Source organism: Haemaphysalis longicornis, unplaced genomic scaffold, assembly GCF_048455015.1.
Source record: "Haemaphysalis longicornis isolate Haplotype H1 unplaced genomic scaffold, Haemaphysalis longicornis Haplotype H1 scaffold_16, whole genome shotgun sequence".
Classification (NCBI taxonomy): domain Eukaryota; kingdom Metazoa; phylum Arthropoda; class Arachnida; order Ixodida; family Ixodidae; genus Haemaphysalis; species Haemaphysalis longicornis.
This window is the reverse complement of record NW_027526266.1, coordinates 2,169,073-2,196,477: the sequence shown is the minus strand read 5'-3', so window position 1 is coordinate 2,196,477 and position 27,405 is coordinate 2,169,073. Positions and strand designations below refer to the sequence as shown.

The 27,405-nt window shown below is 47.8% G+C and overlaps 8 non-coding genes across 8 annotated transcripts; all 8 read right to left on the bottom strand.

The window, feature by feature from the left end:
• Positions 1-7,133: 7,133 nt before the first annotated feature.
• On the bottom strand, positions 7,134-7,205 carry Trnat-ugu (transfer RNA threonine (anticodon UGU)). The gene has a single exon. It is a non-coding gene; the product is annotated as a tRNA-Thr (tRNA).
• A 2,836-nt stretch (positions 7,206-10,041) lies between these two features.
• On the bottom strand, positions 10,042-10,113 carry Trnar-ucu (transfer RNA arginine (anticodon UCU)). The gene has a single exon. It is a non-coding gene; the product is annotated as a tRNA-Arg (tRNA).
• Positions 10,114-11,495: 1,382 nt separating this feature from the next.
• On the bottom strand, positions 11,496-11,567 carry Trnat-ugu (transfer RNA threonine (anticodon UGU)). The gene has a single exon. It is a non-coding gene; the product is annotated as a tRNA-Thr (tRNA).
• Positions 11,568-14,885: 3,318 nt separating this feature from the next.
• Trnat-ugu (transfer RNA threonine (anticodon UGU)) lies at positions 14,886-14,957 on the bottom strand. The gene has a single exon. It is a non-coding gene; the product is annotated as a tRNA-Thr (tRNA).
• A 3,318-nt stretch (positions 14,958-18,275) lies between these two features.
• Trnat-ugu (transfer RNA threonine (anticodon UGU)) lies at positions 18,276-18,347 on the bottom strand. The gene has a single exon. It is a non-coding gene; the product is annotated as a tRNA-Thr (tRNA).
• Positions 18,348-20,215: 1,868 nt separating this feature from the next.
• Trnat-ugu (transfer RNA threonine (anticodon UGU)) lies at positions 20,216-20,287 on the bottom strand. The gene has a single exon. It is a non-coding gene; the product is annotated as a tRNA-Thr (tRNA).
• Positions 20,288-22,156: 1,869 nt separating this feature from the next.
• Positions 22,157-22,228, bottom strand: Trnat-ugu (transfer RNA threonine (anticodon UGU)). The gene has a single exon. It is a non-coding gene; the product is annotated as a tRNA-Thr (tRNA).
• Positions 22,229-25,069: 2,841 nt separating this feature from the next.
• On the bottom strand, positions 25,070-25,141 carry Trnat-ugu (transfer RNA threonine (anticodon UGU)). Its single transcript has one exon. It is a non-coding gene; the product is annotated as a tRNA-Thr (tRNA).
• Between the last annotated feature and the right edge of the window lie 2,264 nt (positions 25,142-27,405).

The following is a 27,405-nucleotide window of genomic DNA, read 5'->3' as shown; positions in this document are numbered from 1 at the left end:
GGTAGCCAGCGCCACTCTGACTACACGGGGATAAGGGGACCTTCTTTTCTACCCCCGGGGCGTGCTCAAACGTCTACAGCCTGTCATGAGCAGGTAACTGGCAGGAAGCCCCCTTATGCTACCTAGGCATCAAGGCCGCCAGAACCGAGACCCTCGCTAGGCTTTCGCAGAATAATATAGTAAGGAAATGAGGGGCTCGTTGAGGAAATACAGAAAGCTAGGTCAGCAGTCTACAACGCCAAAGCAGGCATAGCAGTATCGTTAGGCTCTTTTTTTTCTTTTTTACTATGGTTAATGAGGTAAACATTTTTTTAAATATACAAGAGAAAGAAAGAAAGAAAAACACGCGCCCAGAGTGGGGACCGAACCCACGCCTTTCGATTACATGTCGAATGCCTTACCAATTCGGCTATCTGGGCGACTGTGTTCTCCTTCACTTTCTGGGCTATTTATATTTACTAGAAGTGTATCTGACAGTTGAGGGTGGTAGCCAGCGCCACTCTGACTACACGGGGATAAGGGGACCTTCTTTTCAACCCCCGGGGCGTGCTCAAACATCTACAGCCTGTCATGAGCGGGTAACTGGCGGGAAGCCCCCTTATGCTACCTAGGCATCAAGGCTGCCAGAACCGAGACCTTCGCTAGGCTTTCGCAGAATAATATAGTAAGGAAATGAGGGGCTCGTTGAGGAGATACAGAAAGCTAGGTCAGCAGTCTACAACGCCAAAGCAGGCATAGCGGTATCGTTAGGCTCTTTTTTTTCTTTTTTACTATGGTTAATGAGGTAAACATTTTTTTAAATATACAAGAGAAAGAAAGAAAGAAAAACACGCGCCCAGAGTGGGGACCGAACCCACGCCTTTCGATTACATGTCGAATGCCTTACCAATTCGGCTATCTGGGCGACTGTGTTCTCCTTCACTTTCTGGGCTATTTATATTTACTAGAAGTGTATCTGACACTTCAGGGTGGTAGCCAGCGCCACTCTGACTACACGGGGATAAGGGGACCTTCTTTTCTACCCCCGGGGCGTGCTCAAACATCTACAGCCTGTCATGAGCGGGTAACTGGCAGGAAGCCCCCTTATGCTACCTAGGCATCAAGGCCGCCAGAACCGAGACCCTCGCTAGGCTTTCGCAGAATAATATAGTAAGGAAATGAGGGGCTCGTTGAGGAAATACAGAAAGCTAGGTCAGCAGTCTACAACGCCAAAGCAGGCATAGCAGTATGGTTAGGCTCTTTTTTTTCTTTTTTACTATGGTTAATGAGGTAAACATTTTTTTAAATATACAAGAGAAAGAAAGAAAGAAAAACACGCGCCCAGAGTGGGGACCGAACCCACGCCTTTCGATTACATGTCGAATGCCTTACCAATTCGGCTATCTGGGCGACTGTGTTCTCCTTCACTTTCTGGGCAATTTATATTTACTAGAAGTGTATCTGACACTTGAGGGTGGTAGCCAGCGCCACTCTGACTACACGGGGATAAGGGGACCTTCTTTTCAACCCCCGGGGCGTGCTCAAACATCTACAGCCTGTCATGAGCGGGTAACTGGCGGGAAGCCCCCTTATGCTACCTAGGCATCACGGTTGCAAGAACCGAAACCCTCGCTAGGCTTTCGCAGCATAATATAGGAAGGAAATGGGGGCTCGTTGAGGAAATACAGAAAGCTCGGTCAGCAGTCTACAACGCCAAAGGAGGCATAGAGGTGTCGTTAGGCTCTTTTTTTTCTTTTTTACTATGGTTAATGAGGTAAACATTTTTTTAAATATACAAGAGAAAGAAAGAAAGAAAAACACGCGCCCAGAGTGGGGACCGAACCCACGCCTTTCGATTACATGTCGAATGCCTTACCAATTCGGCTATCTGGGCGACTGTGTTCTCCTTCACTTTCTGGGCTATTTATATTTACTAGAAGTGTATCTGACACTTCAGGGTGGTAGCCAGCGCCACTCGGACTACACGGGGATAAGGGGACCTTCTTTTCTACCCCCGGGGCGTGCTCAAACGTCTACAGCCTGTCATGAGCGGGTAACTGGCAGGAAGCCCCCTTATGCTACCTAGGCATCAAGGCCGCCAGAACCGAGACCCTCGCTAGGCTTTCGCAGAATAATATAGTAAGGAAATGAGGGGCTCGTTGAGGAAATACAGAAAGCTAGGTCAGCAGTCAAAAACGCCAAAGCAGGCATAGCAGTATCATTAGGCTCTTTTTTTTCTTTTTTACTATGGTTAATGAGGTAAACATTTTTTTAAATATACAAGAGAAAGAAAGAAAGAAAAACACGCGCCCAGAGTGGGGACCGAACCCACGCCTTTCGATTACATGTCGAATGCCTTACCAATTCGGCGATCTGGGCGACTGTGTTCTCCTTCACTTTCTGGGCTATTTATATTTACTAGAAGTGTATCTGACACTTGAGGGTGGTAGCCAGCGCCACTCTGACTACACGGGCTGAAGGGGACCTTCTTTTCAACTCCCGGGGCGTGACTCCAACGTCTACAGCCTGTCATGAGCGGGTAACTGGCGGGAAGCCCCCTTATGCTACCTAGGCATCACGGTTGCCAGAACCGAGACCCTCGCTAGGCTTTCGCAGCATAATATAGGAAGGAAATGGGGGCTCGTTGAGGAAATACAGAAAGCTCGGTCAGCAGTCTACAACGCCAAAGGAGGCATAGGGGTGTCGTTAGGCTCTTTTTTTTCTTTTTTACTATGGTTAATGAGGTAAACATTTTTTTAAATATACAAGACAAAGAAAGAAAGAAAAACACGCGCCCAGAGTGGGGACCGAACCCACGCCTTTCGATTACATGTCGAATGCCTTACCAATTCGGCTATCTGGGCGACTGTGTTCTCCTTCACTTTCTGGGCTATTTATATTTACTAGAAGTGTATCTGACACTTCAGGGTGGTAGCCAGCGCCACTCTGACTACACGGGGATAAGGGGACCTTCTTTTCTACCCCCGGGGCGTGCTCAAACGTCTACAGCCTGTCATGAGCGGGTAACTGGCAGGAAGCCCCCTTATGCTACCTAGGCATCAAGGCCGCCAGAACCGAGACCCTCGCTAGGCTTTCGCAGAATAATATAGTAAGGAAATGAGGGGCTCGTTGAGGAAATAAAGAAACCTAGGTCAGCAGTCTACAACGCCAAAGCAGGCATAGCAGTATGGTTAGGCTCTTTTTTTTCTTTTTTACTATGGTTAATGAGGTAAACATTTTTTTAAATATACAAGAGAAAGAAAGAATGAAAAACACGCGCCCAGAGTGGGGACCGAACCCACGCCTTTCGATTACATGTCGAATGCCTTACCAATTCGGCTATCTGGGCGACTGTGTTCTCCTTCACTTTCTGGGCTATTTATATTTACTAGAAGTGTATCTGACACTTGAGGGTGGTAGCCAGCGCCACTCTGACTACACGGGGAGAAGGGGACCTTCTTTTCAACTCCCGGGTCGTGACTCCAACGTCTACAGCCTGTCATGAGCGGGTAACTGGCGGGAAGCCCCCTTATGCTACCTAGGCATCACGGTTGCCAGAACCGAGACCCTCGCTAGGCTTTCGCAGCATAATATAGGAAGAAAATGGGGGCTCGTTGAGGAAATACAGAAAGCTCGGTCAGCAGTCTACAACGCCAAAGGAGGCATAGGGGTGTCGTTAGGCTCTTTTTTTCTTTTTTACTATGGTTAATGAGGTAAACATTTTTTTAAATATACAAGACAAAGAAAGAAAGAAAAACACGCGCCCAGAGTGGGGACCGAACCCACGCCTTTCGATTACATGTCGAATGCCTTACCAATTCGGCTATCTGGGCGACTGTGTTCTCCTTCACTTTCTGGGCTATTTATATTTACTAGAAGTGTATCTGACACTTGAGGGTGGTAGCCAGCGCCACTCTGACTACACGGGGAGAAGGGGACCTTCTTTTCAACTCCCGGGGCGTGACTCCAACGTCTACAGCCTGTCATGAGCGGGTAACTGGCGGGAAGCCCCCTTATGCTACCTAGGCATCACGGTTGCCAGAACCGAGACCCTCGCTAGGCTTTCGCAGCATAATATAGGAAGGAAATGGGGGCTCGTTGAGGAAATACAGAAAGCTCGGTCAGCAGTCTACAACGCCAAAGGACGCATAGGGGTGTCGTTAGGCTCTTTTTTTTCTTTTTTACTCTGGTTAATGAGGTAAACATTTTTTTAAATATACAAGAGAAAGAAAGAAAGAAAAACACGCGCCCAGAGTGGGGACCGAACCTACGCCTTTCGATTACATGTCGAATGCCTTACCAATTCGGCTATCTGGGCGACTGTGTTCTCCTTCACTTTCTGGGCTATTTATATTTACTAGAAGTGTATCTGACACTTGAGGGTGGTAGCCAGCGCCACTCTGACTACACGGGGATAAGGGGACCTTCTTTTCAACCCCCGGGGCGTGCTCAAACGTCTACAGCCTGTCATGAGCGTTTAACTGGCAGGAAGCCCCCAAATGCTACCTAGGCATCAAGGCTGCCAGAACCGAGACCCTCGCTAGGCTTTCGCAGAATAATATAGTAAGGAAATGAGGGGCTCGTCGAGGAAATACAGAAAGGTAGGTCAGCAGTCTACAACGCCAAAGCAGGCATAGCGGTATCGTTAGGCTCTTTTTTTCTTTTTTACTATGGTTAATGAGGTAAACATTTTTTTAAATATACAAGACAAAGAAAGAAAGAAAAACACGCGCCCAGAGTGGTGACCGAACCCACGCCTTTCGATTACATGTCGAATGCCTTACCAATTCGGCTATCTGGGCGACTGTGTTCTCCTTCACTTTCTGGGCTATTTATATTTACTAGAAGTGTATCTGACACTTGATGGTGGTAGCCAGCGCCACTGTGACTACACGGGGATAAGGGGACCTTCTTTTCAACCCCCGGGGCGTGCTCAAACGTCTACAGCCTGTCATGAGCAGGTAACTGGCAGGAAGCCCCCTTATGCTACCTAGGCATCAAGGCTGCCAGAACCGAGACCCTCGCTAGGCTTTCGCAGAATAATATAGTAAGGAAATGAGGGGCTCGTTGAGGAAATACAGAAAGCTAGGTCAGCAGTCTACAACGCCAAAGGAATCATAGGGGTGTCGTTAGGCTCTTTTTTTTCTTTTTTACTCTGGTTAATGAGGTAAACATTTTTTTAAATATACAAGAGAAAGAAAGAAAGAAAAACACGCGCCCAGAGTGGGGACCGAACCCACGCCTTTCGATTACATGTCGAATGCCTTACCAATTCGGCTATCTGGGCGACTGTGTTCTCCTTCACTTTCTGGGCTATTTATATTTACTAGAAGTGTATCTGACACTTGAGGGTGGTAGCCAGCGCCACTCTGACTACACGGGGATAAGGGGACCTTCTTTTCAACCCCCGGGGCGTGCTCAAACGTCTACAGCCTGTCATGAGCGGGTAACTGGCAGGAAGCCCCCAAATGCTACCTAGGCATCAAGGCTGCCAGAACCGAGACCCTCGCTAGGCTTTCGCAGAATAATATAGTAAGGAAATGAGGGGCTCGTTGAGGAAATACAGAAAGCTAGGTCAGCAGTCTACAACGCCAAAGCAGGCATAGCGGTATCGTTAGGCTCTTTTTTTCTTTTTTACTATGGTTAATGAGGTAAACATTTTTTTAAGTATACAAGAGAAAGAAAGAAAGAAAAACACGCGCCCAGAGTGGGGACCGAACCCACGCCTTTCGATTACATGTCGAATGCCTTACCAATTCGGCTATCTGGGCGACTGTGTTCTCCTTCACTTTCTGGGCTATTTATATTTACTAGAAGTGTATCTGACACTTGAGGGTGGTAGCCAGCGCCACTCTGACTACACGGGGAGAAGGGGACCTTCTTTTCAACTCCCGGGGCGTGACTCCAACGTCTACAGCCTGTCATGAGGGGGTAACTGGCGGGAAGCCCCCTTATGCTACCTAGGCATCACGGTTGCCAGAACCGAGACCCTCGCTAGGCTTTCGCAGCATAATATAGGAAGGAAATGGGGGCTCGTTGAGGAAATACAGAAAGCTCGGTCAGCAGTCTACAACGCCAAAGGAGGCATAGGGGTGTCGTTAGGCTCTTTTTTTTCTTTTTTACTGTGGTTAATGAGGTAAACATTTTTTTAAATATACAAGAGAAAGAAAGAAAGAAAAACACGCGCCCAGAGTGGGGACCGAACCCACGCCTTTCGATTACATGTCGAATGCCTTACCAATTCCGCTATCTGGGCGACTGTGTTCTCCTTCACTTTCTGGGCTATTTATATTTACTAGAAGTGTATCTGACAGTTGAGGGTGGTAGCCAGCGCCACTCTGACTACACGGGGATAAGGGGACCTTCTTTTCAACCCCCGGGGAGTGCTCAAACGTCTACAGCCTGTCATAGCGGGTAACTGGCAGGAAGCCCCCAAATGCTACCTAGGCATCAAGGCTGCCAGAACCGAGACCCTCGCTAGGCTTTCGCAGAATATTATAGTAAGGAAATGAGGGGCTCGTTGAGGAAATACAGAAAGCTAGGTCAGCAGTCTACAACGCCAAAGCAGGCATAGCAGTATCGTTAGGCTCTTTTTTTCCTTTTTTACTATGGTTAATGAGGTAAACATTTTTTTAAATATACAAGAGAAAGAAAGAAAGAAAAACACGCGCCCAGAGTGGGGACCGAACCCACGCCTTTCGATTACATGTCGAATGCCTTACCAATTCGGCTATCTGGGCGACTGTGTTCTCCTTCACTTTCTGGGCTATTTATATTTACTAGAAGTGTATCTGACACTTGAGGGTGGTAGCCAGCGCCACTCTGACTACACGGGGAGAAGGGGACCTTCTTTTCAACTCCCGGGGCGTGACTCCACCGTCTACAGCCTGTCATGAGCGGGTAACTGGCGGGAAGCCCCCTTATGCTACCTAGGCATCAAGGCTGCCAGAACCGAGGCCCTCGCTAGGCTTTCGCAGAATAATATAGTAAGGAAATGAGGGGCTCGTTGAGGAAATACAGAAAGCTAGGTCAGCAGTCTACAACGCCAAAGCAGGCATAGCAGTATCGTTAGGCTCTTTTTTTTCTTTTTTACTATGGTTAATGAGGTAAACATTTTTTTAAATATACAAGAGAAAGAAAGAAAGAAAAACACGCGCCCAGAGTGGGGACCGAACCCACGCCTTTCGATTACATGTCGAATGCCTTACCAACTCGGCTATCTGGGCGACTGTGTTCTCCTTCACTTTCTGGGCTATTTATATTTACTAGAAGTGTATCTGACACTTGAGGGTGGTAGCCAGCGCCACTCTGACTACACGGGGAGAAGGGGACCTTCTTTTCAACTTCCGGGGCGTGACTCCAACGTCTACAGCCTGTCATGAGCGGGTAACTGGCGGGAAGCCCCCTTATGCTACCTAGGCATCACGGTTGCCAGAACCGAGACCTTCGCTAGGCTTTCGCAGCATAATATAGGAAGGAAATGGGGGCTCGTTGAGGAAATACAGAAAGCTCGGTCAGCAGTCTACAACGCCAAAGGAGGCATAGGGGTGTCGTTAGGCTCTTTTTTTTCTTTTTTACTATGGTTAATGAGGTAAACATTTTTTTAAATATACAAGACAAAGAAAGAAAGAAAAACACGCGCCCAGAGTGGGTACCGAACCCACGCCTTTCGATTACATGTCGAATGCCTTACCAATTCGGCTATCTGGGCGACTGTGTTCTCCTTCACTTTCTGGGCTATTTATATTTACTAGAAGTGTATCTGACACTTGATGGTGGTAGCCAGCGCCACTGTGACTACACGGGGATAAGGGGACCTTCTTTTCAACCCCCGGGGCGTGCTCAAACGTCTACAGCCTGTCATGAGCGGGTAACTGGCAGGAAGCCCCCTTATGCTACCTAGGCATCAAGGCTGCCAGAACCGAGACCCTCGCTAGGCTTTCGCAGAATAATATAGTAAGGAAATGAGGGGCTCGTTGAGGAAATACAGAAAGCTAGGTCAGCAGTCTACAACGCCAAAGGAGGCATAGCGGTATCGTTAGGCTCTTTTTTTCCTTTTTTACTATGGTTAATGAGGTAAACATTTTTTTAAATATACAAGAGAAAGAAAGAAAGAAAAACACGCGCCCAGAGTAGGGACCGAACCCACGCCTTTCGATTACATGTCGAATGCCTTACCAATTCGGCTATCTGGGCGACTGTGTTCTCCTTCACTTTCTGGGCTATTTATTTTTACTAGAAGTGTATCTGACACTTGAGGGTGGTAGCCAGCGCCACTCTGACTACACGGGAAGAAGGGGACCTTCTTTTCAACTCCCGGGGCGTGACTCCAACGTCTACAGCCTGTCATGAGCGGGTAACTGGCGGGAAGCCCCCTTATGCTACCTAGGCATCACGGTTGCCAGAACCGAGACCCTCGCTAGGCTTTCGCAGAATAATATAGTAAGGAAATGAGGGGCACGTTGAGGAAATACAGAAAGCTAGGTCAGCAGTCTACAACGCCAAAGGAGGCATAGGGGTGTCGTTAGGCTCTTTTTTTCTTTTTTACTATGGTTAATGAGGTAAACATTTTTTTAAATATACAAGAGTAAGAAAGAAAGAAAAACACGCGCCCAGAGTGGGGACCGAACCCACGCCTTTCGATTACATGTCGAATGCCTTACCAATTCGGCTATCTGGGCGACTGTGTTCTCCTTCACTTTCTGGGCTATTTATATTTACTAGAAGTGTATCTGACACTTGATGGTGGTAGCCAGCGCCACTGTGACTACACGGGGATAAGGGGACCTTCTTTTCAACCCCCGGGGCGTGCTCAAACGTCTACAGCCTGTCATGAGCGGGTAACTGGCAGGAAGCCCCCTTATGCTACCTAGGCATCAAGGCTGCCAGAACCGAGACCCTCGCTAGGCTTTCGCAGAATAATATAGTAAGGAAATGAGGGGCTCGTTGAGGAATAACAGAAAGCTAGGTCAGCAGTCTACAACGCCAAAGGAGGCATAGGGGTGTCGTTAGGCTCTTTTTTTTCTTTTTTACTCTGGTTAATGAGGTAAACATTTTTTTAAATATACAAGAGAAAGAAAGAAAGAAAAACACGCGCCCAGAGTGGGGACCGAACCCACGCCTTTCGATTACATGTCGAATGCCTTACCAATTCGGCTATCTGGGCGACTGTGTTCTCCTTCACTTTCTGGGCTATTTATATTTACTAGAAGTGTATCTGACACTTGAGGGTGGTAGCCAGCGCCACTCTGACTACACGGGGATAAGGGGACCTTCTTTTCAACCCCCGGGGCGTGCTCAAACGTCTACAGCCTGTCATGAGCGGGTAACTGGCAGGAAGCCCCCAAATGCTACCTAGGCATCAAGGCTGCCAGAACCGAGACCCTCGCTAGGCTTTCGCAGCATAATATAGGAAGGAAATGGGGGCTCGTTGAGGAAATACAGAAAGCTCGGTCAGCAGTCTACAACGCCAAAGGAGGCATAGGGGTGTCGTTAGGCTCTTTTTTTTCTTTTTTACTGTGGTTAATGAGGTAAACATTTTTTTAAATATACAAGAGAAAGAAAGAAAGAAAAACACGCGCCCAGAGTGGGGACCGAACCCACGCCTTTCGATTACATGTCGAATGCCTTACCAATTCGGCTATCTGGGCGACTGTGTTCTCCTTCACTTTCTGGGCTATTTATATTTACTAGAAGTGTATCTGACACTTGAGGGTGGTAGCCAGCGCCATTCTGACTACACGGGGATAAGGGGACCTTCTTTTCAACCCCCGGGGAGTGCTCAAACGTCTACAGCCTGTCATAGCGGGTAACTGGCAGGAAGCCCCCAAATGCTACCTAGGCATCAAGGCTGCCAGAACCGAGACCCTCGCTAGGCTTTCGCAGAATAATATAGTAAGGAAATGAGGGGCTCGTTGAGGAAATACAGAAAGCTAGGTCAGCAGTCTACAACACCAAAGCAGGCATAGCAGTATCGTTAGGCTCTTTTTTTCCTTTTTTACTATGGTTAATGAGGTAAACATTTTTTTAAGTATACAAGAGAAAGAAAGAAAGAAAAACACGCGCCCAGAGTGGGGACCGAACCCACGCCTTTCGATTAGATGTCGAATGCCTTACCAATTCGGCTATCTGGGCGACTGTGTTCTCCTTCACTTTCTGGGCTATTTATATTTACTAGAAGTGTATCTGACACTTGAGGGTGGTAGCCAGCGCCACTCTGACTACACGGGGAGAAGGGGACCTTCTTTTCAACTTCCGGGGCGTGACTCCACCGTCTACAGCCTGTCATGAGCGGGTAACTGGCGGGAAGCCCCCTTATGCTACCTAGGCATCAAGGCTGCCAGAACCGAGACCCTCGCTAGGCTTTCGCAGAATAATATAGGAAGGAAATGGGGTTCGTTGAGGAAATACAGAAAGCTCGGTCAGCAGTCTACAACGCCAAAGGAGGCATAGGGGTGTCGTTAGGCTCTTTTTTTTCTTTTTTACTATGGTTAATGAGGTAAACATTTTTTTAAATATACAAGAGAAAGAAAGAAAGAAAAACACGCGCCCAGAGTGGGGACCGAAGCCACGCCTTTCGATTACATGTCGAATGCCTTACCAATTCGGCTATCTGGGCGACTGTGTTCTCCTTCACTTTCTGGGCTATTTATATTTACTAGAAGTGTATCTGACAGTTGAGGGTGGTAGCCAGCGCCACTCTGACTACACGGGGATAAGGGGACCTTCTTTTCAACCCCCGGGGCGTGCTCAAACGTCTACAGCCTGTCATGAGCGGGTAACTGGCAGGAAGCCCCCTTATGCTACCTAGGCATCAAGGCTGCCAGAACCGAGACCCTCGCTAGGCTTTCGCAGAATAATATAGTAAGGAAATGAGGGGCTCGTTGAGGAAATACAGAAAGCTAGGTCAGCAGTCTACAACGCCAAAGCAGGCATAGCGGTATCGTTAGGCTCTTTTTTTCTTTTTTACTATGGTTAATGAGGTAAACATTTTTTTAAATATACAAGAGAAAGAAAGAAAGAAAAACACGCGCCCAGAGTGGGGACCGAACCCACGCCTTTCGATTACATGTCGAATGCCTTACCAATTCGGCTATCTGGGCGACTGTGTTCTCCTTCACTTTCTGGGCTATTTATATTTACTAGAAGTGTGTCTGACACTTGAGGGTGGTAGCCAGCGCCACTCTGACTACACGGGGAGAAGGGGACCTTCTTTTCAACTCCCGGGGCGTGACTCCAACGTCTACAGCCTGTCATGAGCGGGTAACTGGCGGGAAGCCCCCTTATGCTACCTAGGCATCAAGGCTGCCAGAACCGAGACCCTCGCTAGGCTTTCGCAGAATAATATAGTAAGGAAATGAGGGGCTCGTTGAGGAAATACAGAAAGCTAGGTCAGCAGTCTACAACGCCAAAGCAGGCATAGCAGTATCGTTAGGCTCTTTTTTTTCTTTTTTACTATGGTTAATGAGGTAAACATTTTTTTAAATATACAAGAGAAAGAAAGAAAGAAAAACACGCGCCCAGAGTGGGGACCGAACCCACGCCTTTCGATTACATGTCGAATGCCTTACCAACTCGGCTATCTGGGCGACTGTGTTCTCCTTCACTTTCTGGGCTATTTATATTTACTAGAAGTGTATCTGACACTTGAGGGTGGTAGCCAGCGCCACTCTGACTACACGGGGAGAAGGGGACCTTCTTTTCAACTTCCGGGGCGTGACTCCAACGTCTACAGCCTGTCATGAGCGGGTAACTGGCGGGAAGCCCCCTTATGCTACCTAGGCATCACGGTTGCCAGAACCGAGACCTTCGCTAGGCTTTCGCAGCATAATATAGGAAGGAAATGGGGGCTCGTTGATGAAATACAGAAAGCTCGGTCAGCAGTCTACAACGCCAAAGGAGGCATAGGGGTGTCGTTAGGCTCTTTTTTTTCTTTTTTACTATGGTTAATGAGGTAAACATTTTTTTAAATATACAAGACAAAGAAAGAAAGAAAAACACGCGCCCAGAGTGGGGACCGAACCCACGCCTTTCGATTACATGTCGAATGCCTTACCAATTCGGCTATCTGGGCGACTGTGTTCTCCTTCACTTTCTGGGCTATTTATTTTTACTAGAAGTGTATCTGACACTTGAGGGTGGTAGCCAGCGCCACTCTGACTACACGGGAAGAAGGGGACCTTCTTTTCAACTCCCGGGGCGTGACTCCAACGTCTACAGCCTGTCATGAGCGGGTAACTGGCGGGAAGCCCCCTTATGCTACCTAGGCATCACGGTTGCCAGAACCGAGACCCTCGCTAGGCTTTCGCAGAATAATATAGTAAGGAAATGAGGGGCACGTTGAGGAAATACAGAAAGCTAGGTCAGCAGTCTACAACGCCAAAGGAGGCATAGGGGTGTCGTTAGGCTCTTTTTTTCTTTTTTACTATGGTTAATGAGGCAAACATTTTTTTAAATATACAAGAGTAAAAAGAAAGAAAAACACGCGCCCAGAGTGGGGACCGAACCCACGCCTTTCGATTACATGTCGAATGCCTTACCAATTCGGCTATCTGGGCGACTGTGTTCTCCTTCACTTTCTGGGCTATTTATATTTACTAGAAGTGTATCTGACACTTGATGGTGGTAGCCAGCGCCACTGTGACTACACGGGGATAAGGGGACCTTCTTTTCAACCCCCGGGGCGTGCTCAAAGGTCTACAGCCTGTCATGAGCGGGTAACTGGCAGGAAGCCCCCTTATGCTACCTAGGCATCAAGGCTGCCAGAACCGAGACCCTCGCTAGGCTTTCGCAGAATAATATAGTAAGGAAATGAGGGGCTCGTTGAGGAAATACAGAAAGCTAGGTCAGCAGTCTACAACGCCAAAGGAGGCATAGGGGTGTCGTTAGGCTCTTTTTTTTCTTTTTTACTCTGGTTAATGAGGTAAACATTTTTTTAAATATACAAGAGAAAGAAAGAAAGAAAAACACGCGCCCAGAGTGGGGACCGAACCCACGCCTTTCGATTACATGTCGAATGCCTTACCAATTCGGCTATCTGGGCGACTGTGTTCTCCTTCACTTTCTGGGCTATTTATATTTACTAGAAGTGTATCTGACACTTGAGGGTGGTAGCCAGCGCCACTCTGACTACACGGGGATAAGGGGACCTTCTTTTCAACCCCCGGGGCGTGCTCAAACGTCTACAGCCTGTCATGAGCGGGTAACTGGCAGGAAGCCCCCAAATGCTACCTAGGCATCAAGGCTGCCAGAACCGAGACCCTCGCTAGGCTTTCGCAGCATAATATAGGAAGGAAATGGGGGCTCGTTGAGGAAATACAGAAAGCTCGGTCAGCAGTCTACAACGCCAAAGGAGGCATAGGGGTGTCGTTAGGCTCTTTTTTTTCTTTTTTACTGTGGTTAATGAGGTAAACATTTTTTTAAATATACAAGAGAAAGAAAGAAAGAAAAACACGCGCCCAGAGTGGGGACCGAACCCACGCCTTTCGATTACATGTCGAATGCCTTACCAATTCGGCTATCTGGGCGACTGTGTTCTCCTTCACTTTCTGGGCTATTTATATTTACTAGAAGTGTATCTGACACTTGAGGGTGGTAGCCAGCGCCACTCTGACTACACGGGGATAAGGGGACCTTCTTTTCAACCCCCGGGGAGTACTCAAACGTCTACAGCCTGTCATAGCGGGTAACTGGCAGGAAGCCCCCAAATGCTACCTAGGCATCAAGGCTGCCAGAACCGAGACCCTCGCTAGGCTTTCGCAGAATAATATAGGAAGGAAATGGGGTTCGTTGAGGAAATACAGAAAGCTCGGTCAGCAGTCTACAACGCCAAAGGAGGCATAGGGGTGTCGTTAGGCTCTTTTTTTTCTTTTTTACTATGGTTAATGAGGTAAACATTTTTTTAAATATACAAGAGAAAGAAAGAAAGAAAAACACGCGCCCAGAGTGGGGACCGAACCCACGCCTTTCGATTACATGTCGAATGCCTTACCAATTCGGCTATCTGGGCGACTGTGTTCTCCTTCACTTTCTGGGCTATTTATATTTACTAGAAGTGTATCTGACAGTTGAGGGTGGTAGCCAGCACCACTCTGACTACACGGGGATAAGGGGACCTTCTTTTCAACCCCCGGGGCGTGCTCAAACGTCTACAGCCTGTCATGAGCGGGTAACTGGCAGGAAGCCCCCTTATGCTACCTAGGCATCAAGGCTGCCAGAACCGAGACCCTCGCTAGGCTTTCGCAGAATAATATAGTAAGGAAATGAGGGGCTCATTGAGGAAATACAGAAAGCTAGGTCAGCAGTCTACAACGCCAAAGCAGGCATAGCGGTATCGTTAGGCTCTTTTTTTCTTTTTTACTATGGTTAATGAGGTAAACATTTTTTTAAATATACAAGAGAAAGAAAGAAAGAAAAACACGCGCCCAGAGTGGGGACCGAACCCACGCCTTTCGATTACATGTCGAATGCCTTACCAATTCGGCTATCTGGGCGACTGTGTTCTCCTTCACTTTCTGGGCTATTTATATTTACTAGAAGTGTATCTGACACTTGAGGGTGGTAGCCAGCGCCACTCTGACTACACGGGGAGAAGGGGACCTTCTTTTCAACTCCCGGGGCGTGACTCCAACGTCTACAGCCTGTCATGAGCGGGTAACTGGCGGGAAGCCCTCTTATGCTACCTAGGCATCAAGGCTGCCAGAACCGAGACCCTCGCTAGGCTTTCGCAGAATAATATAGTAAGGAAATGAGGGGCTCGTTGAGGAAATACAGAAAGCTAGGTCAGCAGTCTACAACGCCAAAGCAGGCATAGCAGTATCGTTAGGCTCTTTTTTTTCTTTTTTACTATGGTTAATGAGGTAAACATTTTTTTAAATATACAAGAGAAAGAAAGAAAGAAAAACACGCGCCCAGAGTGGGGACCGAACCCACGCCTTTCGATTACATGTCGAATGCCTTACCAACTCGGCTATCTGGGCGACTGTCTTCTCCTTCACTTTCTGGGCTATTTATATTTACTAGAAGTGTATCTGACACTTGAGGGTGGTAGCCAGCGCCACTGTGACTACACGGGGATAAGGGGACCTTCTTTTCAACTTCCGGGGCGTGCTCAAACGTCTACAGCCTGTCATGAGCGGGTAACTGGCAGGAAGCCCCCTTATGCTACCTAGGCATCAAGGCTGCCAGAACCGAGACCCTCGCTAGGCTTTCGCAGAATAATATAGTAAGGAAATGAGGGGCTCGTTGAGGAAATACAGAAAGCTAGGTCAGCAGTCTACAACGCCAAAGGAGGCATAGCGGTATCGTTAGGCTCTTTTTTTCCTTTTTTACTATGGTTAATGAGGTAAACATTTTTTTAAATATACAAGAGAAAGAAAGAAAGAAAAACACGCGCCCAGAGTGGGGACCGAACCCACGCCTTTCGATTACATGTCGAATGCCTTACCAATTCGGCTATCTGGGCGACTGTGTTCTCCTTCACTTTCTGGGCTATTTATTTTTACTAGAAGTGTATCTGACACTTGAGGGTGGTAGCCAGCGCCACTCTGACTACACGGGAAGAAGGGGACCTTCTTTTCAACTCCCGGGGCGTGACTCCAACGTCTACAGCCTGTCATGCGCGGGTAACTGGCGGGAAGCCCCCTTATGCTACCTAGGCATCACGGTTGCCAGAACCGAGACCCTCGCTAGGCTTTCGCAGAATAATATAGTAAGGAAATGAGGGGCACGTTGAGGAAATACAGAAAGCTAGGTCAGCAGTCTACAACGCCAAAGGAGGCATAGGGGTGTCGTTAGGCTCTTTTTTTCTTTTTTACTATGGTTAATGAGGCAAACATTTTTTTAAATATACAAGAGTAAAAAGAAAGAAAAACACGCGCCCAGAGTGGGGACCGAACCCACGCCTTTCGATTACATGTCGAATGCCTTACCAATTCGGCTATCTGGGCGACTGTGTTCTCCTTCACTTTCTGGGCTATTTATATTTACTAGAAGTGTATCTGACACTTGATGGTGGTAGCCAGCGCCACTGTGACTACACGGGGATAAGGGGACCTTCTTTTCAACCCCCGGGGCGTGCTCAAACGTCTACAGCCTGTCATGAGCGGGTAACTGGCAGGAAGCCCCCTTATGCTACCTAGGCATCAAGGCTGCCAGAACCGAGACCCTCGCTAGGCTTTCGCAGAATAATATAGTAAGGAAATGAGGGGCTCGTTGAGGAAATACAGAAAGCTAGGTCAGCAGTCTACAACGCCAAAGGAGGCATAGGGGTGTCGTTAGGCTCTTTTTTTTCTTTTTTACTCTGGTTAATGAGGTAAACATTTTTTTAAATATACAAGAGAAAGAAAGAAAGAAAAACACGCGCCCAGAGTGGGGACCGAACCCACGCCTTTCGATTACATGTCGAATGCCTTACCAATTCGGCTATCTGGGCGACTGTGTTCTCCTTCACTTTCTGGGCTATTTATATTTACTAGAAGTGTATCTGACACTTGAGGGTGGTAGCCAGCGCCACTCTGACTACACGGGGATAAGGGGACCTTCTTTTCAACCCCCGGGGCGTGCTCAAACGTCTACAGCCTGTCATGAGCGGGTAACTGGCAGGAAGCCCCCAAATGCTACCTAGGCATCAAGGCTGCCAGAACCGAGACCCTCGCTAGGCTTTCGCAGCATAATATAGGAAGGAAATGGGGGCTCGTTGAGGAAATACAGAAAGCTCGGTCAGCAGTCTACAACGCCAAAGGAGGCATAGGGGTGTCGTTAGGCTCTTTTTTTTCTTTTTTACTGTGGTTAATGAGGTAAACATTTTTTTAAATATACAAGAGAAAGAAAGAAAGAAAAACACGCGCCCAGAGTGGGGACCGAACCCACGCCTTTCGATTACATGTCGAATGCCTTACCAATTCGGCTATCTGGGCGACTGTGTTCTCCTTCACTTTCTGGGCTATTTATATTTACTAGAAGTGTATCTGACACTTGAGGGTGGTAGCCAGCGCCACTCTGACTACACGGGGATAAGGGGACCTTCTTTTCAACCCCCGGGGAGTGCTCAAACGTCTACAGCCTGTCATAGCGGGTAACTGGCAGGAAGCCCCCAAATGCTACCTAGGCATCAAGGCTGCCAGAACCGAGACCCTCGCTAGGCTTTCGCAGAATAATATAGGAAGGAAATGGGGTTCGTTGAGGAAATACAGAAAGCTCGGTCAGCAGTCTACAACGCCAAAGGAGGCATAGGGGTGTCGTTAGGCTCTTTTTTTTCTTTTTTACTATGGTTAATGAGGTAAACATTTTTTTAAATATACAAGAGAAAGAAAGAAAGAAAAACACGCGCCCAGAGTGGGGACCGAACCCACGCCTTTCGATTACATGTCGAATGCCTTACCAATTCGGCTATCTGGGCGACTGTGTTCTCCTTCACTTTCTGGGCTATTTATATTTACTAGAAGTGTATCTGACAGTTGAGGGTGGTAGCCAGCACCACTCTGACTACACGGGGATAAGGGGACCTTCTTTTCAACCCCCGGGGCGTGCTCAAACGTCTACAGCCTGTCATGAGCGGGTAACTGGCAGGAAGCCCCCTTATGCTACCTAGGCATCAAGGCTGCCAGAACCGAGACCCTCGCTAGGCTTTCGCAGAATAATATAGTAAGGAAATGAGGGGCTCGTTGAGGAAATACAGAAAGCTAGGTCAGCAGTCTACAACGCCAAAGCAGGCATAGCGGTATCGTTAGGCTCTTTTTTTCTTTTTTACTATGGTTAATGAGGTAAACATTTTTTTAAATATACAAGAGAAAGAAAGAAAGAAAAACACGCGCCCAGAGTGGGGACCGAACCCACGCCTTTCGATTACATGTCGAATGCCTTACCAATTCGGCTATCTGGGCGACTGTGTTCTCCTTCACTTTCTGGGCTATTTATATTTACTAGAAGTGTATCTGACACTTGAGGGTGGTAGCCAGCGCCACTCTGACTACACGGGGAGAAGGGGACCTTCTTTTCAACTCCCGGGGCGTGACTCCAACGTCTACAGCCTGTCATGAGCGGGTAACTGGCGGGAAGCCCTCTTATGCTACCTAGGCATCAAGGCTGCCAGAACCGAGACCCTCGCTAGGCTTTCGCAGAATAATATAGTAAGGAAATGAGGGGCTCGTTGAGGAAATACAGAAAGCTAGGTCAGCAGTCTACAACGCCAAAGCAGGCATAGCAGTATCGTTAGGCTCTTTTTTTTCTTTTTTACTATGGTTAATGAGGTAAACATTTTTTTAAATATACAAGAGAAAGAAAGAAAGAAAAACACGCGCCCAGAGTGGGGACCGAACCCACGCCTTTCGATTACATGTCGAATGCCTTACCAACTCGGCTATCTGGGCGACTGTCTTCTCCTTCACTTTCTGGGCTATTTATATTTACTAGAAGTGTATCTGACACTTGAGGGTGGTAGCCAGCGCCACTCTGACTACACGGGGAGAACGGGACCTTCTTTTCAACTTCCGGGGCGTGACTCCAACGTCTACAGCCTGTCATGAGCGGGTAACTGGCAGGAAGCCTCCTTATGCTACCTAGGCATCAAGGCTGCCAGAACCGAGACCCTCGCTAGGCTTTCGCAGAATAATATAGTAAGGAAATGAGGGGCTCGTTGAGGAAATACAGAAAGCTAGGTCAGCAGTCTACAACGCCAAAGCAGGCATAGCAGTATCGTTAGGCTCTTTTTTTCCTTTTTTACTATGGTTAATGAGGTAAACATTTTTTTAAATATACAAGAGAAAGAAAGAAAGAAAAACACGCGCCCAGAGTGGGGACCGAACCCACGCCTTTCGATTACATGTCGAATGCCTTACCAATTCGGCTATCTGGGCGACTGTGTTCTCCTTCACTTTCTGGGCTATTTATATTTACTAGAAGTGTATCTGACACTTGAGGGTGGTAGCCAGCGCCACTCTGACTACACGGGGAGAAGGGGACCTTCTTTTCAACTCCCGGGGCGTGACTCCACCGTCTACAGCCTGTCATGAGCGGGTAACTGGCGGGAAGCCCCCTTATGCTACCTAGGCATCAAGGCTGCCAGAACCGAGACCCTCGCTAGGCTTTCGCAGAATAATATAGGAAGGAAATGGGGTTCGTTGAGGAAATACAGAAAGCTCGGTCAGCAGTCTACAACGCCAAAGGAGGCATAGGGGTGTCGTTAGGCTCTTTTTTTTCTTTTTTACTATGGTTAATGAGGTAAACATTTTTTTAAATATACAAGAGAAAGAAAGAAAGAAAAACACGCGCCCAGAGTGGGGACCGAACCCACGCCTTTCGATTACATGTCGAATGCCTTACCAATTCGGCTATCTGGGCGACTGTGTTCTCCTTCACTTTCTGGGCTATTTATATTTACTAGAAGTGTATCTGACAGTTGAGGGTGGTAGCCAGCGCCACTCTGACTACACGGGGATAAGGGGACCTTCTTTTCAACCCCCGGGGCGTGCTCAAACGTCTACAGCCTGTCATGAGCGGGTAACTGGCAGGAAGCCCCCTTATGCTACCTAGGCATCAAGGCTGCCAGAACCGAGACCCTCGCTAGGCTTTCGCAGAATAATATAGTAAGGAAATGAGGGGCTCGTTGAGGAAATACAGAAAGCTAGGTCAGCAGTCTACAACGCCAAAGCAGGCATAGCGGTATCGTTAGGCTCTTTTTTTCTTTTTTACTATGGTTAATGAGGTAAACATTTTTTTAAATATACAAGAGAAAGAAAGAAAGAAAAACACGCGCCCAGAGTGGGGACCGAACCCACGCTTTTCGATTACATGTCGAATGCCTTACCAATTCGGCTATCTGGGCGACTGTGTTCTCCTTCACTTTCTGGGCTATTTATATTTACTAGAAGTGTATCTGACACTTGAGGGTGGTAGCCAGCGCCACTCTGACTACACGGGGAGAAGGGGACCTTCTTTTCAACTCCCGGGGCGTGACTCCAACGTCTACAGCCTGTCATGAGCGGGTAACTGGCGGGAAGCCCCCTTATGCTACCTAGGCATCAAGGCTGCCAGAACCGAGACCCTCGCTAGGCTTTCGCAGAATAATATAGTAAGGAAATGAGGGGCTCGTTGAGGAAATACAGAAAGCTAGGTCAGAAGTCTACAACGCCAAAGCAGGCATAGCAGTATCGTTAGGCTCTTTTTTTTCTTTTTTACTATGGTTAATGAGGTAAACATTTTTTTAAATATACAAGAGAAAGAAAGAAAGAAAAACACGCGCCCAGAGTGGGGACCGAACCCACGCCTTTCGATTACATGTCGAATGCCTTACCAACTCGGCTATCTGGGCGACTGTGTTCTCCTTCACTTTCTGGGCTATTTATATTTACTAGAAGTGTATCTGACACTTGAGGGTGGTAGCCAGCGCCACTCTGACTACACGGGGAGAAGGGGACCTTCTTTTCAACTTCCGGGGCGTGACTCCAACGTCTACAGCCTGTCATGAGCGGGTAACTGGCGGGAAGCCCCCTTATGCTACCTAGGCATCACGGTTGCCAGAACCGAGACCTTCGCTAGGCTTTCGCAGCATAATATAGGAAGGAAATGGGGGCTCGTTGAGGAAATACAGAAAGCTCGGTCAGCAGTCTACAACGCCAAAGGAGGCATAGGGGTGTCGTTAGGCTCTTTTTTTTCTTTTTTACTATGGTTAATGAGGTAAACATTTTTTTAAATATACAAGACAAAGAAAGAAAGAAAAACACGCGCCCAGAGTGGGGACCGAACCCACGCCTTTCGATTACATGTCGAATGCCTTACCAATTCGGCTATCTGGGCGACTGTGTTCTCCTTCACTTTCTGGGCTATTTATATTTACTAGAAGTGTATCTGACACTTGATGGTGGTAGCCAGCGCCACTGTGACTACACGGGGACATGGGGACCTTCTTTTCAACCCCCGGGGCGTGCTCAAACGTCTACAGCCTGTCATGAGCGGGTAACTGGCAGGAAGCCCCCTTATGCTACCTAGGCATCAAGGCTGCCAGAACCGAGACCCTCGCTAGGCTTTCGCAGAATAATATAGTAAGGAAATGAGGGGCTCGTTGAGGAAATACAGAAAGCTAGGTCAGCAGTCTACAACGCCAAAGGAGGCATAGCGGTATCGTTAGGCTCTTTTTTTCCTTTTTTACTATGGTTAATGAGGTAAACATTTTTTTAAATATACAAGAGTAAGAAAGAAAGAAAAACACGCGCCCAGAGTGGGGACCGAACCCACGCCTTTCGATTACATGTCGAATGCCTTACCAATTCGGCTATCTGGGCGACTGTGTTCTCCTTCACTTTCTGGGCTATTTATATTTACTAGAAGTGTATCTGACACTTGAGGGTGGTAGCCAGCGCCACTCTGACTACACGGGGAGAAGGGGACCTTCTTTTCAACCCCCGGGGCGTGACTCCAACGTCTACAGCCTGTCATAAGCGGGCAACTGGCGGGAAGCCCCCTTATGCTACCTAGGCATCAAGGCTGCCAGAACCGAGACCCTCGCTAGGCTTTCGCACAATAATATAGTAAGGAAATGAGGGGCTCGTTGAGGAAATACAGAAAGCTAGGTCAGCAGTCTACAACGCCAAAGGAGGCATAGGGGTGTCGTTAGGCTCTTTCTTTTCTTTTTTACTATGGTTAATGAGGTAAACATTTTTTAAATATACAAGAGAAAGAAAGAAAGAAAAACACGCGCCCAGAGTGGGGACCGAACCCACGCCTTTCGATTACATGTCGAATGCCCTACCAATTCGGCTATCTGGGCGACTGTGTTCTCCTTCACTTTCTGGGCTACTTATATTTACTAGAAGTGTATCTGACACTTGAGGGTGGTAGCCAGCGCCACTCTGACTACACGGGGAGAAGGGGACCTTCTTTTCAACCCCCGGAGCGTGACTCCAACGTCTACAGCCTGTCATGACCGGGTAACCGGCGGGAAGCCCCCTTATGCTACCTAGGCATCAAGGCTGCCAGTACCGAGACCCTCGCTAGGCTTTCGCAGAATAATATAGTAAGAAAATGAGGGGCTCCTTGAGGAAATACAAAAAGCTAGGTCAGCAGTCTACAACGCCAAAGGAGGCATAGGGGTGTCGTTAGGCTCTTTTTTTTCTTTTTTACTATGGTTAATGAGGTAAACATTTTTTTAAATATACAAGAGTAAGAAAGAAAGAAAAACACGTGCCCAGAGTGGGGACCGAACCCACGCCTTTCGATTACATGTCGAATGCCTTACCAATTCGGCTATCTGGGCGACTGTGTTCTCCTTCACTTTCTGGGCTATTTATATTTACTAGAAGTGTATATGACACTTGAGGGTGGTAGCCAGCGCCACTCTGACTACACGGGGAGAAGGGGACCTTCTTTTCAACCCCCGGGGCGTGACTCCAACGTCTACAGCCTGTCATGAGCGGGTAACTGGCGGGAAGCCCCCTTATGCTACCTAGGCATCAAGGCTGCCAGAACCGAGACCCTCGCTAGGCTTTCGCAGAATAATATAGTAAGAAAATGAGGGGCTCCTTGAGGAAATACAAAAAGCTAGGTCAGCAGTCTACAACGCCAAAGGAGGCATAGGGGTGTCGTTAGGCTCTTTTTTTTCTTTTTTACTATGGTTAATTAGGTAAACATTTTTTTAAATATACAAGAGAAAGAAAGAAAAACACGCGCCCAGAGTGGGGACCGAACCCACGCCTTTCGATTACATGTCGAATGCCCTACCAATTCGGCTATCTGGGCGACTGTGTTCTCCTTCACTTTCTGGGCTACTTATATTTACTAGAAGTGTATCTGACACTTGAGGGTGGTAGCCAGCGCCACTCTGACTACACGGGGAGAAGGGGACCTTCTTTTCAACCCCCGGGGCGTGACTCCAACGTCTACAGCCTGTCATGACCGGGTAACCGGCGGGAAGCCCCCTTATGCTACCTAGGCATCAAGGCTGCCAGAACCGAGACCCTCGCTAGGCTTTCGCAGAATAATATAGTAAGAAAATGAGGGGCTCCTTGAGGAAATACAAAAAGCTAGGTCAGCAGTCTACAACGCCAAAGGAGGCATAGGGGTGTCGTTAGGCTCTTTTTTTTCTTTTTTACTATGGTTAATGAGGTAAACATTTTTTTTAAATATAGAAGAGAAAGAAAGAAAGAAAAACACGCGCCCAGAGTGGGGACCGAACCCACGCCTTTCGATTACATGTCGAATGCCCTACCAATTCGGCTATCTGGGCGACTGTGCTCTCCTTCACTTTCTGGGCTATTTATATTTACTAGAAGTGTATCTGACACTTGAGGGTGGTAGCCAGCGCCACTCTGACTACACGGGGAGAAGGGGACTTTCTTTTCAACCCCCGGGGCGTGACTCCAACGTCTACAGCCTGTCATGAGCGGGTAACTGGCGGGAAGCCCCCTTATGCTACCTAGGCATCAAGGCTGCCAGAACCGAGACCCTCGCTAGGCTTTCGCAGAATAATATAGTAAGGAAATGAGGGGCTCGTTGAGGAAATACAGAAAGCTAGGTCAGCAGTCTAAAACGCCAAAGGAGGCATAGGGGTATCGTTAGGCTCTTTTTTTTTCTTTTTTACTATGGTTAATGAGGTAAACATTTTTTTAAATATACAAGAGAAAGAAAGAAAGAAAAACACGCGCCCAGAGTGGGGACCGAACCCACGCCTTTCGATTACATGTCGAATGCCTTACCAATTCGGCTATCTGGGCGACTGTGTTCTCCTTCACTTTCTGGGCTATTTATATTTACTAGAAGTGTATCTGACACTTGAGGGTGGTAGCCAGCGCTACTCTGACTACACGGAGAGAAGGGGACCTTCTTTTCAACCCCCGGGGCGTGACTCCAACGTCTACAGCCTGTCATGAGCGGGTAACTGGCAGGAAGCCCCCTTATGCTACCTAGGCATCAAGGCTGCCAGAACCGAGACCCTCGCTAGGCTTTCGCAGAATAATATAGTAAGGAAATGAGGGGCTCGTTGAGGAAATACAGAAAGCTCGGTCAGCAGTCTACAACGCCAAAGGAGGCATAGCGGTATTGTTAGGCTCTTTTTTTCTTTTTTACTATGGTTAATGAGGTAAACATTTTTTTAATATACAAGAGAAAGAAAGAAAGAAAAACACGCGCCCAGAGTGGGGACCGAACCCACGCCTTTCCATTACATGTTGAATGCCTTACCAATTCGGCTATCTGGGCGACTGTGTTCTCCTTAACTTTCTGGGCTATTTATATTTACTAGAAGTGTATCTGACACTTGAAGGTGGTATCCAGCGCCACTCTGACTACACGGGGAGAAGGGGACCTTCTTTTCAACCCCCGGGGCGTGACTCCAAGGTCTACAGCCTTTCATGAGCGGGTAACTGGCGGGAAGCCCCCTTATGCTACCTAGGCATCAAGGCTGCCAGAACCGAGACCCTCGCTAGGCTTTCGCAGAATAATACAGTAAGGAAATGAGGGGCTCGTTGAGGAAATACAGAAAGCTAGGTCAGCAGTCTACAACGCCAAAGGAGGCATAGGGGTATCGTTAGGCTCTTTTTTTTTCTTTTTTACTATGGTTAATGAGGTAAACATTTTTTTAAATATACAAGAGAAAGAAAGAAAGAAAAACACGCGCCCAGAGTGGGGACCGAACCCACGCCTTTCGATTACATGTCGAATGCCTTACCATTTCGGCTATCTGGGCGACTGTGTTCTCCTTCACTTTCTGGGCTATTTATATTTACTAGAAGTGTATCTGACACTTGAGGGTGGTAGACAGCGCCACTCTGACTACACGGGGAGAAGGGGACCTTCTTTTCAACCCCCGGGGCGTGACTCCAACGTCTACAGCCTGTCATGAGCGGGTAACTGGCGGGAAGCCCCCTTATGCTACCTAGGCATCAAGGCTGCCAGAACCGATACCCTCGCTAGGCTTTCGCAGAATAATATAGTAAGGAAATGAGGGGCTCGTTGAGGAAATACAGAAAGCTAGGTCAGCAGTCTACAACGCCAAAGGAGGCATAGGGGTGTCGTTAGGCTCTTTTTTTTCTTTTTTACTATGGTTAATGAGGTAAACATTTTTTTAAATATACAAGAGTAAGAAAGAAAGAAAAACACGTGCCCAGAGTGGGGATCGAACCCACGCCTTTCGATTACATGTCGAATGCCTTACCAATTCGGCTATCTGGGCGACTGTGTTCTCCTTCACTTTCTGGGCTATTTATATTTACTAGAAGAGTATATGACACTTGAGGGTGGTAGCCAGCGCCACTCTGACTACACGGGGAGAAGGGGACCTTCTTTTCAACCCCCGGGGCGTGACTCCAACGTCTACAGCCTGTCATGAGCGGGTAACTGGCGGGAAGCCCCCTTATGCTACCTAGGCATCAAGGCTGCCAGAACCGAGACCCTCGCTAGGCTTTCGCAGAATAATATAGTAAGAAAATGAGGGGCTCCTTGAGGAAATACAAAAAGCTAGGTCAGCAGTCTACAACGCCAAAGGAGGCATAGGGGTGTCGTTAGGCTCTTTTTTTTCTTTTTTACTATGGTTAATGAGGTAAACATTTTTTTAAATATACAAGAGAAAGAAAGAAAAACACGCGCCCAGAGTGGGGACCGAACCCACGCCTTTCGATTACATGTCGAATGCCCTACCAATTCGGCTATCTGGGCGACTGTGTTCTCCTTCACTTTCTGGGCTACTTATATTTACTAGAAGTGTATCTGACACTTGAGGGTGGTAGCCAGCGCCACTCTGACTACACGGGGAGAAGGGGACCTTCTTTTCAACCCCCGGGGCGTGACTCCAACGTCTACAGCCTGTCATGACCGGGTAACCGGCGGGAAGCCCCCTTATGCTACCTAGGCATCAAGGCTGCCAGAACCGAGACCCTCGCTAGGCTTTCGCAGAATAATATAGTAAGAAAATGAGGGGCTCCTTGAGGAAATACAAAAAGCTAGGTCAGCAGTCTACAACGCCAAAGGAGGCATAGGGGTGTCGTTAGGCTCTTTTTTTTCTTTTTTACTATGGTTAATGAGGTAAACATTTTTTTTAAATATAGAAGAGAAAGAAAGAAAGAAAAACACGCGCCCAGAGTGGGGACCGAACCCACGCCTTTCGATTACATGTCGAATGCCCTACCAATTCGGCTATCTGGGCGACTGTGCTCTCCTTCACTTTCTGGGCTATTTATATTTACTAGAAGTGTATCTGACACTTGAGGGTGGTAGCCAGCGCCACTCTGACTACACGGGGAGAAGGGGACCTTCTTTTCAACCCCCGGGGCGTGACTCCAACGTCTACAGCCTGTCATGAGCGGGTAACTGGCAGGAAGCCCCCTTATGCTACCTAGGCATCAAGGCTGCCAGAACCGAGACCCTCGCTAGGCTTTCGCAGAATAATATAGTAAGGAAATGAGGGGCTCGTTGAGGAAATACAGAAAGCTCGGTCAGCAGTCTACAACGCCAAAGGAGGCATAGCGGTATTGTTAGGCTCTTTTTTTCTTTTTTACTATGGTTAATGAGGTAAACACTTTTTTAATATACAAGAGAAAGAAAGAAAGAAAAACACGCGCCCAGAGTGGGGACCGAACCCACGCCTTTCCATTACATGTCGAATGCCTTACCAATTCGGCTATCTGGGCGACTGTGTTCTCCTTAACTTTCTGGGCTATTTATATTTACTAGAAGTGTATCTGACACTTGAAGGTGGTATCCAGCGCCACTCTGACTACACGGGGAGAAGGGGACCTTCTTTTCAACCCCCGGGGCGTGACTCCAAGGTCTACAGCCTTTCATGAGCGGGTAACTGGCGGGAAGCCCCCTTATGCTACCTAGGCATCAAGGCTGCCAGAACCGAGACCCTCGCTAGGCTTTCGCAGAATAATATAGTAAGGAAATGAGGGGCTCGTTGAGGAAATACAGAAAGCTAGGTCAGCAGTCTACAACGCCAAAGGAGGCATAGGGGTATCGTTAGGCTCTTTTTTTTTCTTTTTTACTATGGTTAATGAGGTAAACATTTTTTTAAATATAAAAGAGAAAGAAAGAAAGAAAAACATGCGCCCAGAGTGGGGACCGAACCCACGCCTTTCGATTACATGTCGAATGCCTTACCATTTCGGCTATCTGGGCGACTGTGTTCTCCTTCACTTTCTGGGCTATTTATATTTACTAGAAGTGTATCTGACACTTGAGGGTGGTAGACAGCGCCACTCTGACTACACGGGGAGAAGGGGACCTTCTTTTCAACCCCCGGGGCGTGACTCCAACGTCTACAGCCTGTCATGAGCGGGTAACTGGCGGGAAGCCCCCTTATGCTACCTAGGCATCAAGGTTGCCAGAACCGAGACCCTCGCTAGGCTTTCGCAGAATAATATAGTAAGGAAATGAGGGGCTCGTTGAGGAAATACAGAAAGCTAGGTCAGCAGTCTACAACGCCAAAGGAGGCATAGGGGT